General features: G+C 42.0%; 1 protein-coding gene across 10 annotated transcripts in view; it reads right to left on the reverse strand.

The window, feature by feature from the left end:
- The window catches only part of NRXN3 (neurexin 3), a 1,787,606-nt gene that overhangs the window by 887,980 nt on the left and 881,855 nt on the right, over positions 1 to 17,771 (reverse strand). The window lies entirely within an intron of this gene.

Genomic DNA, 17,771 nt, shown 5'->3' on the forward strand with positions numbered 1-17,771 from the left:
AAAATTAAACCCCCAAAACTCTACATAACATATACCTTTGCACAGCTGCAGTTCAATGTCCTGAACACCTATTGTCTGCCAAACACACCAAGAATCAAGAACAGCCGTGGGTCACTCCCCATCACTGGGATTACTGCATCCTTACCTCCTTGCCCCGCATCTTCAATCAACTAGCCCTACATCCCCTACAGCACAAACTGGGCAATCACTGAAGATGACATCATTGCCATCTTATACATTCTTTACAAATATTCAAACAAATGGGCCATGGTGTTTAAAACAAAGACCTTAAAAAGAGTTCTACTATGTGATGGTTCCTGGGTTTAGGCACAGGAACAAAGCCAGTTTTCTAGTTATTCACATAGCCTTGCATTTCTGAATTAAGAAATCATTGTCTGCACCACCTCTTAGGGTGCTTATCACATCCAATCTGGCATTAGAGCCAATTACGCACTCCCATCCTCTCCACTAGATTGTAAACTCTTGAAGCACGGGCTGAATCACGCTCATCCATAGATCCCCTGAAGTGCCTGGTGCTTTCCAAGTGAATAGAGGCACTTAATAAACATCAGTAGAATTGAATTTTTTTTTTCAAGAGACCATACATCAAAAGAAGTAAAATGAAATTAATTCAATTGAAGCTTATTAAAATGCACTTTCTCCTCTCCTTCCACTGCACAGGATATTCAAGCCAGCATGAGAGCATCTTCAGGATCCAAACTAAAGACTGGTATTGTTCTTCAAGTCCTTTTGCTGTAACTAGGTGACAGGGTGATGGTTAGGGCCAAGAAGACTTGCATTTGCAATCAAAAAATGTCCCATAAGAAGGCGGGTGAGGCTGAGCAAATGCTTCAGTATCACAGAACCTCAGTTTCCTCCCACGTCAGCTCACAGTGTGACTGCAGGGACTGTAAATGGGATCACATATATACCAAGGGTCCAGTGTAGTTCTGGATCACAATCAGCATACGTTTTTCTATAAGAGTTACCAGACACAATTTATAGCTAGAATTAAGCTCCAAGGTGGTATGAGGTGAGGTGAGGTATTAAGTCTCTCAGACATGTCCGACTCTGTGACACCATGGACTATAGTCCACCAGGCTCCTCTGTCCATGGAATTCTCCAGGCAAGAATACTGGAGTGGGTTGCCATTTCCTTCTCCAGGGGATCTTCCCGACCCAGGGATCGAACCCCGGTCTTCTGTACTGCAGGCAGATTCTTTACTGCTGAGCCAGCAGGGGAGCCTGAATCTAAACTTTATACTATTTAAATAGCACAACATAAGATCACATACCTAAAAACTCAATATTTTTAAAAAAGACTCTAAGACTCCAGAATTTAAAGAGTATTTACTATTATATTCAATTGGTTATGAACTGACAGGGATGTAGAGAGGTGTGTGTGTGTGTGTGTGTGTGTGTGTAGGAAGGCTTTTTTAAGCAGAGTTTGGTTCAATGACATGTTTATACAGAAAACCCTGCCATTTGGAAAATGTAGTTAGAGGTTGTTTCCATGGTCATGTCCTTGCATACTAAAAGGATTAAATGGCTTACTTTAACCCAATATCAAAAATAAAAGCCAAATAAATAAAACAAAATTTTAAAAACTGTTCTTCAATGTTTCCTGATGAATGTCCTACTTCTGCACTTGACCTAACTCAGACCTGCCCCTTTCTACTCAGGTTCACCACCTACCGCCCTCAGTGTGTTTCCTTAGGAAGCTTGCAGCTACCGCTGGCTTTACCCACATTCAACCCTCCTCCCTTTGCTCCGCACGGAGCACTGCTCCTCTGACCAAATCGATCCCACTGCAGGGGGCCTGGTTTCAAACCGGTCAGGGATCTAGATCCCACAAACCACAACTAAAGATCCCACACGTGGCAATGAAGATCTCAGGGGCTGCAACTAAGATTTGGCACAGCCAAATAAACAAATATAAATAAATGCTAAAAAAGAAGCTAGTGATCTTTCTACAATGTTGAAAAAACTGACAAGCATTACCACTTTTATAAGCAGGATAAAAAGCAATGAAGACAAATAATGAAAAAGTATGATATTTAGAAAAAGGGGTTAGATTACAGCAGTTGGTTATCAAAGTGTGGTGTCAGGCCAGCAGCATCTGCTTCACCTGAAATTGATTAGAAAGGGAAACTCTTTAACCCTACCCAGAACCTGCTGTTGTTCAGTCCCTCGCCTCCTCCAAAACTATGCTCCATCAGACATCGTCTCACTCCTAAATTTTCAGCTATCTCCTTCCTCGCTGCCAGGCTCATAACAGATTGTTTCAGGTTAAACTGCAGCCTCCCCTTTGACCTATCTCACCCTCTGGCCACCGCGCAGTCTGGTCTTCCCTCACTGCTCGACCTCAGGACACCCCCTTCATTCCTCACCCTCCTCTTCCCACCATTCACCATCCCTGTTCCTACCCTCCAATTAAAGTGAGCTCCCGCCTGCCACACCCAGGAGGCATTCTCAGCAGTTGCCTTCCTAGACCTCTCAGGAGGACAGGATTCTGATGGTTAGGATTTGACACTAAGGATTACTTCCTTCTTTGTAAAACTCTGCTGACCTCCGTTTCACTGAGATGCTCTTTCAAATCTTCCTTCCCTGAATTCATCAAGGGCACTGCTTCCTCTCAAGCACAAGCCAGGGACTCTCCTTCAGTTTCATCCAAACTGTAATCAAATGTCCCTTCCTCACAGAGGAGCTTCTCAGGGACCCCAGTGGTAAAGAATCCGCCTGACAATGCAGGAGACACAAGAGATGTGGATTCAGTTCCTGGGACAGGACAATCCCCTGGAGGAGGGCAAGGCAACCCCCTCCAGTATTCTTGCCTGGAGAATCCCATGGATAGAAGAGCCTGGAGGGCTACAGTCCATAGGGTCACAAAAGAGTCGGAAGTCTTCCAAAACCACATTATCGCTTTTGCTTTGTCTTCTGAGCACTAATCATTATCTTCATCTTACAATACATACTTATTTACAAATTTTCTAAAAGTTAGACATTTGTGACTGAAAAAGACGTGCAATCCTTAAACTTACCCTATAGAGTGAAGTAACATATGTGCAGATAATAAGAGCACTTGGCTTTTACTGAGCCCTTGACAAGTTCCAGGTGTCAGAACAGGCATCTGGTACCTAGGTCCTCATCGCACGCTCTAGGCCAGATGTCCTACTGCAGAAGTTTACTATCAGTGAGAAGGAACTCAGGGTCAAGGAAGGTAACTGACCACCACTGCATGGCAAAGGTAGGACTTGAGCCAGAGCACTCTCTTCAAAATGCTTATCTCGATATTATTGACTCTAGATGAACGACAGCAGCAGTTTGTTCTAATAGATCAGAGAAGCAAAATATTTTTTCCAGCTCTGGTAGATAAAGAAAGCCTTTACTGAGTGAGGAGTTAAAAAATTAAGCTCGTCTTGAAAGACGAACAGGATTTTAGTAAGTGGAGGAAAGATGGGGAGACAGATGTTTGATCAGCAGCTATAATTCCTGAGAGCCAGGGCAGGAGTGCTCAGTGACCTGGAAGCACCTGGACATTTTAATCACCCTTGAGCTAGAGAAAGATAATTTTTATTCTGAACCACATGATTTATCCTTCTGGAGGCAAATAGTGAGACACTAATAAACTCCATGAACAACACAATGAACAGGCTTATTGGACTACATTTAAAAGTCTAAGTCAGGGAAGAGAAAAATCTAAGTCAGTATCAGAGAGATCAGGATGAATATATGTAGTACATATTAATCTGTTGATTCACTTATTCACTCTGCACTTATTTATCAGGATCATACCCTCTATAAAGAATAGCGAGAAAAAAAAAATAGTGAGAGATAGGACTACGAATAAAAAGCTGTCCAAAGGGAGCCCAAAATCCTACAAGAATTAAAATGAGTAAAGGGCCGATAGTATAAAATGATCATAATGATAGAATTATTATCAGAGAATTGAAGCAGTCTAGGATCTCAGAAATTGAAGAGATCGTTTCTTTTGATATACAAAGAAGGAGTAAGAGAAGTGGGTGGGATCAGAGAAAAAAATGTTTCTCCCATAAGGGCTTCTTTGTTTTTTTTTTTTTCTTATTGCTCTATTTTTCTTTTAACTTTCTATTATATTAACAAACCCTTTTATTATAAGAAGTGCCCAAAGGATTCCCTTTGATTGTTAAGGACTCTTGTTTTCTTGATTCTTTATCACAGAAGACGATTTGCTGTGTGTATCCTGGCAAGCTGGGCTTCCCAAGTGGTGCTAGTGGTAAAGAACCTGCCTGCCAATGCAGGAGGTGTAGAAGAGGCTGGTTGATCCCTAGATTAGGAAGATCCCCTGGAGGAGGGGATGGAAACCCACTCCAGTATTCTTGCCTGGAGAACCCCAAGGACAGAGGAGCTAGGAGGGCTACAGTTCATGGATTTGCAGAGAGTCAGATATGACTAAAGCACCTTAGCACGCACATGGTGGCAAGCTAGCTTCACCGGATACTGAGAGCAGATGTCCACAGACCAGCTTCCAGGGGCTTCTGTGGAGAGAAGTTCCAGTCCCTTTCATCCTTTTCCTGCTGCCCATCATTTAATACCCAAAGCCACAGCCCCCTGTTAACAGAGAATCCTGCACACAAACTGTTTCCCTCAACACACATGTGGCATAGAACATGTAGGTTACACCAACTGCCGTGACAATTTTCTTCAGTAACCTTCGGAGTATTACGGCTGACCCTAGTCCTATATGTCACCTGAACATTTCTGGTCAGAATGACTCTTCCCATCTCCCCTCCAAGCCACCTGGATAATTTCCCTAACTCCAACACCTTTCAGCAGGACTGGTGGAATCTGAGCCCCACAGTAGAATCTAGCATACCTACAAGTAGGTAACTCAGGAAAGACTGCTGCTGATGCTCCAATACTTAGGCCACCTGATACGAAGAGCAAACTCGTCGGAAAAGACCGCAATGCTGGGGAAGACTGAAGGCAAGAGGAGAAGGGGCGGCAGAGGAGGAGATGCTTAGATAGCATGACCGACTCAACAGACATGAAGTTGAGCTAACTCTGGGAGATAGCAGAGGATAGAGCAGTCTGGCGTGCTGCAGTCCATGAGGTCGCAGAGTCAGATGCCACTTAGCAAACGAACAACTTAGGAAGGGGGGAGGTTGGGGAATGAGAGGGTACAAAGGACGAGCTTCATCATAGATGAGTTTCTCTAAGTGGATGAGGCTGCTGTATATTGAGTTGTGGCCACACAGCAGGATGACAGGGCCAGATGCATATCAAGGCTGGAGAACTAAAGAAGTTCTGGTCAAAGCATGGATGTGGTCCATGGGGTGGTCCACACCAGGGAGACAGTGATCATCGGATCCACCCCCGGATGTACTCCATTTATGGAGTCAGCTACTTCTGACTCTGTTCCCAGCAGAGCTTGACCCTAACCTTGAGAGTCAGGCACAGAAAGTGACAGAGACAGTGGTCAGCCACCTCCTTTCACGAATACGTGAGGGGCACCAAGCTAAGGGCCAGACGTATCGTAAGAAGTGAGACAGATGCAACGTCTGTCATGGAGGTCACTGTCGGCCCAAGAGTCTTTTCTCCATTCTTCATGTGCAGCTCCGGAGTGAATCTGATGCCTCTTCTGTCATTTGCTCTGTATGTTTGCTCTCTGTACAGCCCAGCTTACTGCATGTGCACCATCCTCCTTGTCCTTACAGACGTGGGAGTCTGGGCAGGAGCAGGGAGGGCTTGGTGGGGGGGCAGGGGGCAGGGGGAGAACCCTTCTTTATTACAGAAAGGTGAAATCATTTGCTCAGGGTCATTCAATCAGACAACGCTAAACAAACAAAACAAATCCTCAAATTCCCCAGATTAGGTTAGCCCCTTCCACTGTTCACATCTACAGAAACTTGACTCTGCTTTCTGGAGCCTCCGATGCTCTTGGAACTGTTTGTGGAAGGCCTGTGATCTCGTCAATTTCAGGCACTACCAGAGCTGACATCATACCTATTGTGCTCACCGTGGTGGCCCCTGCATATGTGTGCTCCTGGCGTAAAGTAGGTGGACAAGAGTATTTGTTGAATTTATTGTAAATTTGCAGGCACTCCTACTAGCTATTATAAAGGAATTTCCCAAACTTAAAAAACATTTCCCTCACACAAGATGCTTGAGCCTGGACATCCCGTATCGCAACCAAAAGGGCCTGGCACCCAAGGCAGATTTTAGAGAGATGGGGGTCTAAACCAAAACAAAAATATATATGAGCCAGAAGTGCAGATACAGTGGGTGTGTGATCTTGATAGGAACCAGGGTGGACTAGGAGGTCTTGGGTGTGTAGTACTAACACAAAGATTGCCTCCCCAGTACACAAAGATGTTTCCACTCAATTGCCATCGCTTCATAACAAGCTCCCTCGACTTGTGGCTGCTGTGTTAGCCAGACTTCTACATCCAGAGAGAGCAAATAAAGGGCACCAGGGGACACGGGTGAGGTGAGATGGAGAAAGGCATTTGCTTTGAAAATCACTAGCAGTCAGAGATGACCACCTTTTCTCCTGTGGTCCCAGACACTGAGAAAAGAGGTGATGATACCCTTTAAGAGGAAGGGGTAGACAGCAATGAGATGCGGAGGACAGAGCAACCATTCCCACTAGAGATCCAGAAATCCTGAGCTTTGGAGAGGATTTACATCCTGCCCAGAGAAGCCAAGAGAACCAGAACAAGATGGCTGTCTGCTGCAGGATGCAGCAGGTCCTTGTGTGGGACCACTGTGCTTAAACGTGTTTCTGCAGCAGGCAGGGCAAGGCCAGGCCTCACTCCTTTGGACGGAATGCAGAACCTCTCCTCTGGGTCATGAGTCCAAGTGCCAATCATCTTGGGATGAGCTAGACTTTGAGACTGAAATTAAAGACAGAGGAGGTAAGCCTTAGAACAAAAACGAGGGACATTCTTCTCTGGCCTCTCTTTGCTTTGGACTCAGAATTCTAGGCATGCTTAAGGATCTTAAGGCAAAGGCAGCCTCGGGAAATCCTGAGGGACCCTGTGAGGATGGGCGTGGCCTGTGGTCCCTCTCTGAGCACCCCCAGCTAGCAGCCGTGTGCCTCCCCACCCACGATTCCAAATCCATCGGGAGCATCGTAACTTCTGCAGCCATCTCAGCTGTGGATACAGAATCGAGGAAAGGGGCCATTCATTGCCCACACCCAGGTTGTTGCTGGTAGGATGGTAGCAATGGAGAAAGGGATTCTCAGGGGCAAAGGGAGGTCCACAGCCCTTGGCCATGGGGAGGGTTTCACTTCTCAGCTCACAACAGTGAATGATGGTGCCAACATCACTAATTCCGACCAACTGGGCTTTCATACCCAGTCATGGAGAAAAACCTGTGATTCAGTGAAGCATGAATAGTTTACATGTTGTAAATTTCATGAGAGCAAAGAATTTTTTTTGGTCTGGTTTCCTATTTTATCTCTAGTGCCAAGTACAGTACCTGCTACACAAGAGGAATTTTAATACTAGTGGATGAGCAAACTGATCACTGAATCTTACATTTTGCTTTGTATACCAATAAAATATTTATGAACGAATGCATTAAAATGAATACCCATTTAGAGACACAGAAGTCATGTGAGGTGGTTGCTTAGAGATTTTTTTATTTACCTATTTGGAAACATTGGTAAATTCTCTAACTACTAAACTAGTTTGGGGCAAACAGAGTTAATGAAGATCGTGACCTAGTATTTTATAGTCAGCAAGGTGGTTGGCAAAATCTAACATGAATAGAAATGCATTCAGCATTTCAGGAACAAAAGCTTCTTTAGAAGAAGTTAATAATCCCTTTGAGAGCACTGCCCACCCACAGGAAGTGGAGTGGGCGGTTACTGGGACTGTGTTTTTGTTTTAGTGGGTACTGAATACCAACATGTTATAAGTAACTTGGGTACACATAGAATTAGGCAAAAACCGGTCTGCTGTAAATCCTGTCACTCCAACAAAGCAAAGAGAACCAGCTCATAGATACATCAAGAATGCAAGAACAAATTCACCATCGTTACGATCCAAGGAGTTTTTGGTAAGCTAGCATCTTACTCATGCAATATGGAGATTTTTTTTTAACCTCCTCTAAAATAATATTTTAATTTGGGAAGAATTCACAAGCGTTGGTGGGCTTTAAAACAATTTAGGAACCCTCACTGACCTGCTGGAAATTTGATTATACACATTCTTATTGTGCATGCTCAGTCATGTCTGATTCTGTGACCCCACAGACTATAGCCAACCAGGCTCCTCTGTCCATGAGATTTGTCCATGAGATTTGCCCAATACTGGAATGGGTTGCCATTTCCTTCTCCAGGGATCTTCTTCACCTAGGGATCAAACCTGTGTCTCCTGCATTGCAGGCAGATTTACCACTGAACCATCAAAGAAGCCACATATTCTTATTAGATGAATTTAATACAGGCAAAGCTGAAAATTTCCTGAACTAAATATTTGCCACTGTAGCCACTCCATCCCCCTACCCCACCATACACACACATACAGACTGTATTTCCCCACCACCTTTAAATACAGGAAGACAGGCAGAGAATGTTGGACCACAGTTGGTGTCAAAACCATCCCTATGAATTTCTGCTTGAAAATGCTGAGGAAACATGCTTACCAGAGGGTAAATGAGTATGATGATAGTTAAACTGCAACAAGACTGCTCTGTCTACAGTTTGAAGAAAAAAAAATGTTGAAAATAGCAAGCAGTCTTTAAATAATTAAACCAGGAGCTCATCCACTCTTGTATAATCAATTCTTCAGTAGCTTGGAAAGCTGGAGAGTCAGGATCTAAATCCCCATGAAGTAAAGACCATGATGGTTGGTCCGTCTGCACAGTCTCTGAATTTGGGTGGTCCCCTGGAGCTCCTCACCTGCTCTCTGGGATCCCCTTCTCTAAACCATGGATGAATGACCCACCCTTCTTACAGGGTTATGTGGGGAACACAGCATCTTCAAAAGCCCTCTGATAGCTTTCAGAAAAACAGCTCACACTCAGCTTAGCACTCAAAATCTCCCCAATTCTGGCTCCACCTGTGTCCTTGGTGACATCACTGTGCTCAAGGCTACAAACTCATCATTCCCCTCACTCACTGAGGGTCTCAAGCTTCTTTACATTCTCCTCCCTCTGCCCGCCTCTCTCCTTTCTTCTCCTGCTAATCTAGCCATCCTTGCAGACTCGGCTTGCCTGGGTTCTGTTGGTCAGGCCATCTCCATTACACAGCCCTTCAGCATTCTCCCCGGTCACCAGACTTCCTACCTTGTGCAGAAGGCCACCAGTCACTGCACACACAACAGTTCAGCTGTCTCTTTACCTTTCTCACTAGACTTGAGGCTCCTTAAGGGACTGAGCACAATTTCAGTATCCTCAGTACCTAGCACCTTGATTGGTATAATAGTAGACATTCGGAAGTGAGTAGATAGATAAGTGATGTCCATAGCCAAACCTTTTAAGGAAACTTTCTGATTCACAAACTATTATCTTACACTCTGGTCTTTTCCTGGAAAATTACTCCCTGACAGAAGGAAAGACAAGTTAACAAATAAAGTCCTTGCATGGGATGGAAATGGGTGAATTCAGGGTATTTAGGTCAAATGATGGATTGATTTTGCTGGATTTGGATTAATGCTATTTTCCCATTCCACTGCTTCCTTCCCACCCCACTCCTCTTTGATGTCAATCTGTTTTACTCATTGTCCACTCCCTTTTTCGTCTCCACTAACATTAAAATGTAAAGAAGAAAATCAAATATAGGGTGTGTGTGGGTCCCAGAACAACATCAGGAGTCAGTTTACTTTCCACAGGTACACACAGATGGCAAACTTGGTTGAGCACAGTTTCAGCCACTTATATGACTTGCTTTGTAGGAAGAAAGACTCATTGCAAATATAGCCGCTTGAGATAATATGCTGATGAGATAACTGAGCTAGTTCCAACTATTGATGCTCCTTCCCAAAATGCATGAATGCAATTTATAAAACAAAACAAAACAAAAAACTTGAAAAAGCAGTATCTAAAATTTTCCAGTGGGTTTAATTATCTTGGTTATAAACAGATATAATGATGGAGAAAACCCAAATGGAACAAACCTAACTGGCACAATCCCCTTAATCAGCCTTGTGTTGGGCTATTTTCCTGGACCAACAAACATCTAGGAGGGGAAAAAAAAAAGGAAAGGAAAAATAAAGCAAAGAAAGCCAAGCTCATTACATTTGACCCACAGGACTAAAGCACCACCTAGTGGGAAAAATGAAAAACAACTGCTCTTGCACTGGCTCTCCTTTTTAAACTCAACAAATGTTTTCTTGGATCACCAGTCTTTCAGTGTCTAGTGAATTTACAAATTCTTCCCTTTTGATTTTATGCTAAAAATTAATTGCAGACTTGTAAAGACAGAACAAACAACAACTTCTTTTATTATCCCTCAAACCTGTTAACACAAACACTCGGGGCCCGACGTAAATAGAGATGTGTGGGCTGCACACCATCTGGGTGTGATGTGTTTGCCAAGTATCCTCTTATAGCAACTAGCTAGCATCCCCACAGTCAGAGTACCTGGCCATCTATATCTTCTCTGGACTTTGTCTGGGGTCCCTCTCTGGGAAGGTGGTGAGACCAAAGTTCTGTTCTGTACCTCAGCATGTGGAAAAACAATATGGTATAGACATTAAGAGCATGGGCTCCTAAGAGACAAACCTGGATTTGATTCACAACCTTCTACTTTCTAGCTCTGTGGCTTACGGACCAGACATCTCAATTCTTGTATCTCAGTTTTCATCATTGTTATAAATGGAGCAATAAATAACGCCTACTTGCTGGGGAAATAATATCTAACTGAGAGACTGTTATAAAAATAAACTATGAGAACATAACCTAGCACTCCACAAAGATTTTTGAAAAGTTTTATCATTCTACTTATTAGCTTATTCTAATTTCAACTTAAATGTTTCAATGATACGAAACAAAATTCATGGAGTGGAATTGCACTAAGATGAAATAGTAGCCTCTTTTTGGACTACACAATTTTTTATAATAACTTTCATAAAGAAAGAAAGCTGACCATGAAAGAATTGATGCTTTTGAACTGTGGCGTTGGAGAAGACTCTTGGAGAGTCCCTTGGACTTGCAAGGAGACCAAACGAGTCAATCCTAAAGAAAATCAGTCCTGAATATTCATTGGAAGGACTGATGCTGAAGCTCAAATACTTTGGCCACCTGATGCGAAGAACTGACTCATTGGAAAAGACCCTGATGTTGGGAAAGATCGAAGGCAGGAGAGAAGGGGATGACAGAGGAAATGGTTGGATGGCATCACCAACTCAACGGACATGAGTTTGAGTAACCTCCAGGAGTTGGTGATGGACAGGGAGGCCTGGCATGCTGCAGTCCATGGGGTCACAAAGAGTCAGACACGACTGAGCGACTGAACTGAACTGAATATATGTCAACAAACAACTTTTAGGATTTTGTTATCAATCTAGGCATGAATTATACACCAATGAGTACTAGATAAGCTCCTGCAGAAGTCATGTGTGATACAGAGATATGACTCAAATGCTGGTTGGTTTCTTGATTGCTTTTATGGCACAAAAATCACTCAGAACCAAGCAAGAGAGGACAAAAGTATTCCAAAGTCATCATGCACAAATTCACAGCCAACATGCTCCCTAAATTTTATTTTCCCTAATTGAATTTAGCAATTTCCTTGAATCAAACATTCTACTGCAACATAGGCTAAAAATAAAACATATAAATGGATCAAGCTAAATGAAGGATAGAAAAAACTGATATTATAAATCCTGAAGGCCCATTCGTGTTTTTCAATTTGTTGAATACTGAGAATCGTTGGTTTTTTGTTTTCTGTTTTTCCCCCAATAATATGCTTGCATCAGGGCCTTTAAGGAATCTGTACATTTGATCTGGAGGGGAAAGGAATCATTTCTCACATTCCTCAAAAGAAAAGGTGACAACCCAAGAATGTATTGTTAGCTCATCTTATTTGTTGGCTTTTTCATTCTTTTGCAAAAGAAGCCTTCACTGAATTGCAAGGCAAAAGAGAGTGAACCAACCACAGGCATTTATAACAAAGAGACAGATGGTTGAACTGGTCACCTGTCGCAGAAATTATTCATGGAGAGGAAAAAGAGCAGCAGAGAACAAATAATTCCTATGTGTGTGTATGTTTTCTAATAACCTCAAACTACTCTTTCTGTTTCAAACATGAATCTTAATCAGAGTAGTGAAAAAAAAAAGAAAAAAAAAGCTGGAGGGGAAAGGCCATAATTGCTACTACCATCCTCACTGGAGATGGATGATATGAAATCCTCCCATTTGATCATGATGGATGGTCGCTCCTCCCTCCTCGGGAAAATGAGTCACCTCCCCCACAAAGCACCTCCCTCTGGCCTCCTTGAGGAGAAGGAGGGCTCGCTCCTGTCCAAACCTGACAACTGGATTTAATGGTGTGTGGAAGGAAGGTGCCCCTGGGGTGCAGCATCACATTGACTCAGAAGCAGTAAGTGAATTCAGCTTGGTCCCTGTACTTCCAGTAAAAACAACCCCTCTCTCTCTCTCTCTCTCTCTCTCTCTCTCTATATATATATATATATACACACACACACACACACACACACATACATCCTTTTTCAATATTCCTTTGGGTATATTTCAATCCAGATCTGCATGTAAGATTACCATTTCTTTTTTATGGGATTTTTTTTTTTTTTTTCTGTCCAGGTAGCTCTCAAAACCAGTATCACTAAGAATGGTGTCATTTTCAGATACTGATGGTTTCCCCCTTAGTCTCATGAGGAACAAGTGTGAAGCAATACTTGATGAGCACTTAAAACATTCATACTTAACAAGGTCTTAAGTATGTATAGAGAAAAGAGCTTTCCCAGAGATAAGCAGGTAGGAACAATGAGGGAATAGAAGAGACCCAAACAGCTTAAGACTGTAACAATTAGGTCCTCAAATCTCTTTCTAGCAAACATCATTCTCATGCCACCCAATTTGAAGAGCAATAGGAAGATGTTCAGATTCAATGCAGACATCAGAATCTAAACCCCAGGAGTTTCCTTTTGAACATCATTTGGGGGCAGGGGATGCAGAAAAGCCTAAATTAGTAAACTCACAGTAATTGTGATTTTTTTTTTAATACAATGAGTTTATAATTCTTAAATCAGGAGGTAGGTGCATGAGCATTTGTTATTTTGATGCTTTTGAACTGTGGTGTTGGAGAAGACTCTTGAGAGTCCCTTGGACTGCAAGGAGATCCAACCAGTCCATTCTGAAGGAGATCAGCCCTGGGATTTCTTTGGAAGGAATGATGCTAAAGCTGAAACTCCAGTACTTTGGCCACCTCATGCGAAGAGTTGACTCATTGGAAAAGACTAATGCTGGGAGGGATTGGGGGCAGGAGGAGAAGGGGACGACAGAGGATGAGATGGCTGGATGGCATGACTGACTCGATGGAAGTGAGTCTCAGTGAACTCCGGGAGTTGGTGATGGACAGGGAGGCCCGCATGCTGCAATTCATGGGGTCGCAAAGAGTCGGATACGACTGAGCGACTGATCTGATACTTTACACACATTAACATATTATAAATATCATTTGCATGTGCTCAACAGTTAAGAAAAACATGACAAGTATTTTAAAAAGAAATAAAAAAGTAAACTACAGTCTTTAGCAATTTGGTAAAAAGCTAACATTTTTAAATAAGGATGGTGGGTACAAGGGTGTTGAATATTTTCTGTTTTTTCCATATGCTTGAAATTTTTTATAATTTTAAAATTAAATTCGGCTTAAAAAAAAAATCACACACTGCTGCTTTTCACCTAAATTAGTTTTAGGTGAGAAGATGTAACAGTGTTGATTCTTTTAGGAATGAGTTTCTAATTCTCAAAGGGAGACAGTTTCCATCTTGAGCTCCTGAAATACTGAATAACCCTTTCTTCTGTGGATATCTAAACAATTTACAAAACAGTGGTAGGATTTTTTTCTCAAAAAGTAAAATAAAATCACAGAGAATATGAGCAACCTTGGGTTGTCCTGATTTAGTTACTTGTCAGAACCTAAACTTTCTAAGCCAAAGAACCAGAAAATCACAGGATTAAGACAGAGGCAAATAATAGCTGACCTTGGACCACCTCCTCAGGGGTGGTAATATGACCATGGTTTAGCAGTTTCTCCCACCTAATCCTATCATCAACACAATTGTTTTGTTTTGTATTGTCCTTAAAAAAGAAAAAAAAAAAAGCTTCTTTTTGAGAGACAATCTCAGGCGTGTAATGTTGCTGAATTTTACCCAACATTTACCTTGGAGGTTTCTTTTCAACACTATCTGGTTCAAAATTGGGAAAGGAGTACCTCAAGGCTGTATATTATCACTCTGCTTATTTAATTTAAATGCAGAGTGCATCATTCGAAATGCTGGCTGGGTGGATCACAAGCTGGAATCCAGAATGCCAGGAGAAATATCAACAACCTCAGATATGCAGATGACACCACTCTAATGGCAGAAATCAAAGGGGAATTAAAGAGCCTCTTGATGAAAGTGCAAGAGGACAGTGAAAATGCTGGTATAAAACTCAACATTATGATAATCTCAACAGATGCAGAGAAAGCCTTGGACAAAATTCAACATCCATTTATGATAAAAACCATCCAGAAAGCAGAATGGAAGGAACATACCTCAACATAATAAAAGCTATATATGACAAACCCACAGCAAACCTTATCCTCAATGGTGAATAATTGAAAGCATTTCCCCTCAATTCAGGAACAAGACAAGGGTGCCTGCTCTTACCACTACTACTCAACACGGTTTTGGAAGTTTTGCCCACAGCAATCAGAGCAGAAAAAGAAATAAAAGGAATACAGATTGGAAAAAAAGAAGTAAAACTCTCACTGTTTGCAGATGACATGATCCTCTACATAGAAAACCCTAAAGACTCCACCAGAAAATTACTAGAGCTAATTAATGAATATAGTAAAGTTGTAGGATATAAAATCAACACACAGAAATCCCTTGCATTCCTATGCACTAACAACGAGAAAACAAGAAATTAAGGAAACAATTCCATTCACCATTGCAACAAAAAGAATACAATACTTAGGAATATATCTACCTAAAGAAACAAAAGACCTACATATAGAAAACTATAAAACACTGGTGGAAAGAAATCAAAGAGAACACAAATAGATGGAGATATATACTGTGTTCATGGATCAGAAGAATCAATATAGTGAAAATGAGTATACTACTCAAAGCAATCTATAGATTCAATGCAATCCCTATCAAGCTACCAATGGTATTTTTCACAGAACTAGATCAAATAATTTCACAATTTGTATGGAAATACAAAAAACCTCGAATAGCCAAAGCAATCTTGAGAAAGAAGAATGGAACTGGAGGAATCAACCTGCCTAACTTCAGGCTCTACTACAAAGCCACAGTCATCAAGACAGTATATGGTACTGGCACAAAGACAGAAATATAGATCAATGGAACAAAGTAGAAATCCCAGAGATAAATCCACACACCTATGGTCACCTTAGCTTCAACAAAGGAGGGAAGAATATACAATGGAGAAAAGACAATCTCTTTAACAAGTGGTGCTGGGAAAACTGGTCAACGGCTTGTAAAAAATGAAACTAGAACACTTTCTAACACCATACACAAAAATAAACTCTAAATGGATTAAAGATCTAAACGTAAGACCAGAAACTATAAAACTCCTAGAGGAAGACAGGCAAACACTCTTCAACATAAATCACAGCAGGATCCTCTATGACCCACCTCCCAGAATACTGGAAATAAAAGCAGAAATAAACAAATGGGACCTAATTAAAAGCTTTTGCACAACAAAGAAAACTATAAGCAAGGTGAAAAGACAGCCTTCAGAATGGGAGAAAAAAATAGCAAATAAAGCAACTGACAAAGAATTAACCTCAAAAATATACAAGCAACTCCTGCAGCTCAATTCCAAAAAAAATAAATGACCCAATCAAAAAATGGGCCAAAGAACTAAATAGACATTTCTCCAAAGAAGACATACAGATGGCTAACAAACACATGAAAAGCTGCTCAACACCACTCATTAGAGAAATGCAAATCAAAACCACAATGAGGTACCATTTCACACCAGTCAGAATGGCTGCTATCCAAAAGTCTACAAGCAATAAATGCTGGAGAGGGTGTGGAGAAAAGGGAACCCTCTTACACTGTTGGTGGGAATGCAAACTAGTACAGCCACTATGGAGAAAAGTGTGGAGATTCCTTAAAAAACTGGAAATAGAACTGCCATATGACCCAGAAATCCCACTGCTGGGCATACACACTGAGGAAACCAGAATTGAAAGAAACACATGTACCCCAATATTCATCGCAGCACTGTTTCTAATAGCCAGGACATGGCAGCAACCTAGATGTCCATCAGCAGATGAATGGATAAGAAAGCTGTGGTACATATACACAATGGAATATTACTCAGCCATTAAAAAGAATACATTTGAATCTGTTCTAATGAGGTGGATGAAACTGGAGCCTATTATACAGAGTGAAGTAAGCAAGAAAGAAAAACACCAATACAGTATACTAATGCATATACATGGAATTTAGAAAGGTAACAATAACCTAGATAGCAAATTCAAAAGCAGAGACGTTATTTTGCAAAGAAAGGTCCATCTAGTCAAGGCTATGGTTTTTCCAGTAGTCACGTATGGATGTGAGAGTTGGACTTGAAGAAAGCTGAGTGCCGAAGAAATGATGCTTTTGAACTGTGGTGTTGGAGAAGACTCTTGAGAGTCCCTTGGACTGCAAGGAGATCCAACCAGTCCATTCTAAAGGAGATCAGCCCTGGGTGTTCTTTGGAAGGAATGATGCTAAAGCTGAAACTCCAGTACTTTGGCCACCTCATGTGAAGAGCTGACTCATTGGAAAAGACTCTGATGCTGGGAGGGATTGGGGGCAGGAGGAGAAGGGGACGACAGAGGATGAGATGGCTGGATGGCATCACGACTCAATGGACGTGAGTTTGAGTGAACTCCGGGAGTTGGTGATGGACAGGGAGGCCTGGTGTGCTGCAATTCATGGGGTCACAAAGAGTTGGACACGACTGAGCAACTGAACTGAACTGAACTGAATGATAACCCTGTATGCAAGACAGCAAAAGAGACACAGATGTATAGACCAGTCTTTTGGACTCTGGGAGAGGGTGAGGGTGGGATGGTTTGGGAGAATGGCATTGAAACATGTATATTATCATATGTGAAATGAACTGCCAGTCCAGGTTCGATGCATGTTACAGGGTGCTCGGGGCTGGTGCATTGGGATGACCCAGAGGGATGGGATGGGGAGGGAGATGGGAGGGTGGTTCAGGATGGGGAACACATGTACACTCATGGGAGATTCATGTCAATGTATGGCAAAACCAATACAATATTGTAAAGCTAAAAAAAAAAAAGAAACAAAGATCATGACATCTGGTCCCATCATTTCATGGCAAATAGATGGGGAAACAATGGAAACACTGACAGGCTTTCTTTTCTTGGGCTCCAAAATCACTCCAGAAGGTAATTGTACCCATGAAATTGAAAGCTTGCTCTTTGGAAGGAAAGTTATGATTAATCTAGACAGAGTATTAAAAAGCAGAGACATCACTCTGCTGACAAAGGTCCATATAGTCAGAGTTATTGTTCTTCCAGTAGTCATGTGCGGATGTGAGAGCTGGACCATAAAGAAGACTGAGAAT

Source organism: Bos grunniens, chromosome 10 (assembly GCF_055505025.1).
Source record: "Bos grunniens cultivar Pamir isolate PY7600 chromosome 10, Bosgru_T2T1.0, whole genome shotgun sequence".
NCBI lineage: Eukaryota > Metazoa > Chordata > Mammalia > Artiodactyla > Bovidae > Bos > Bos grunniens.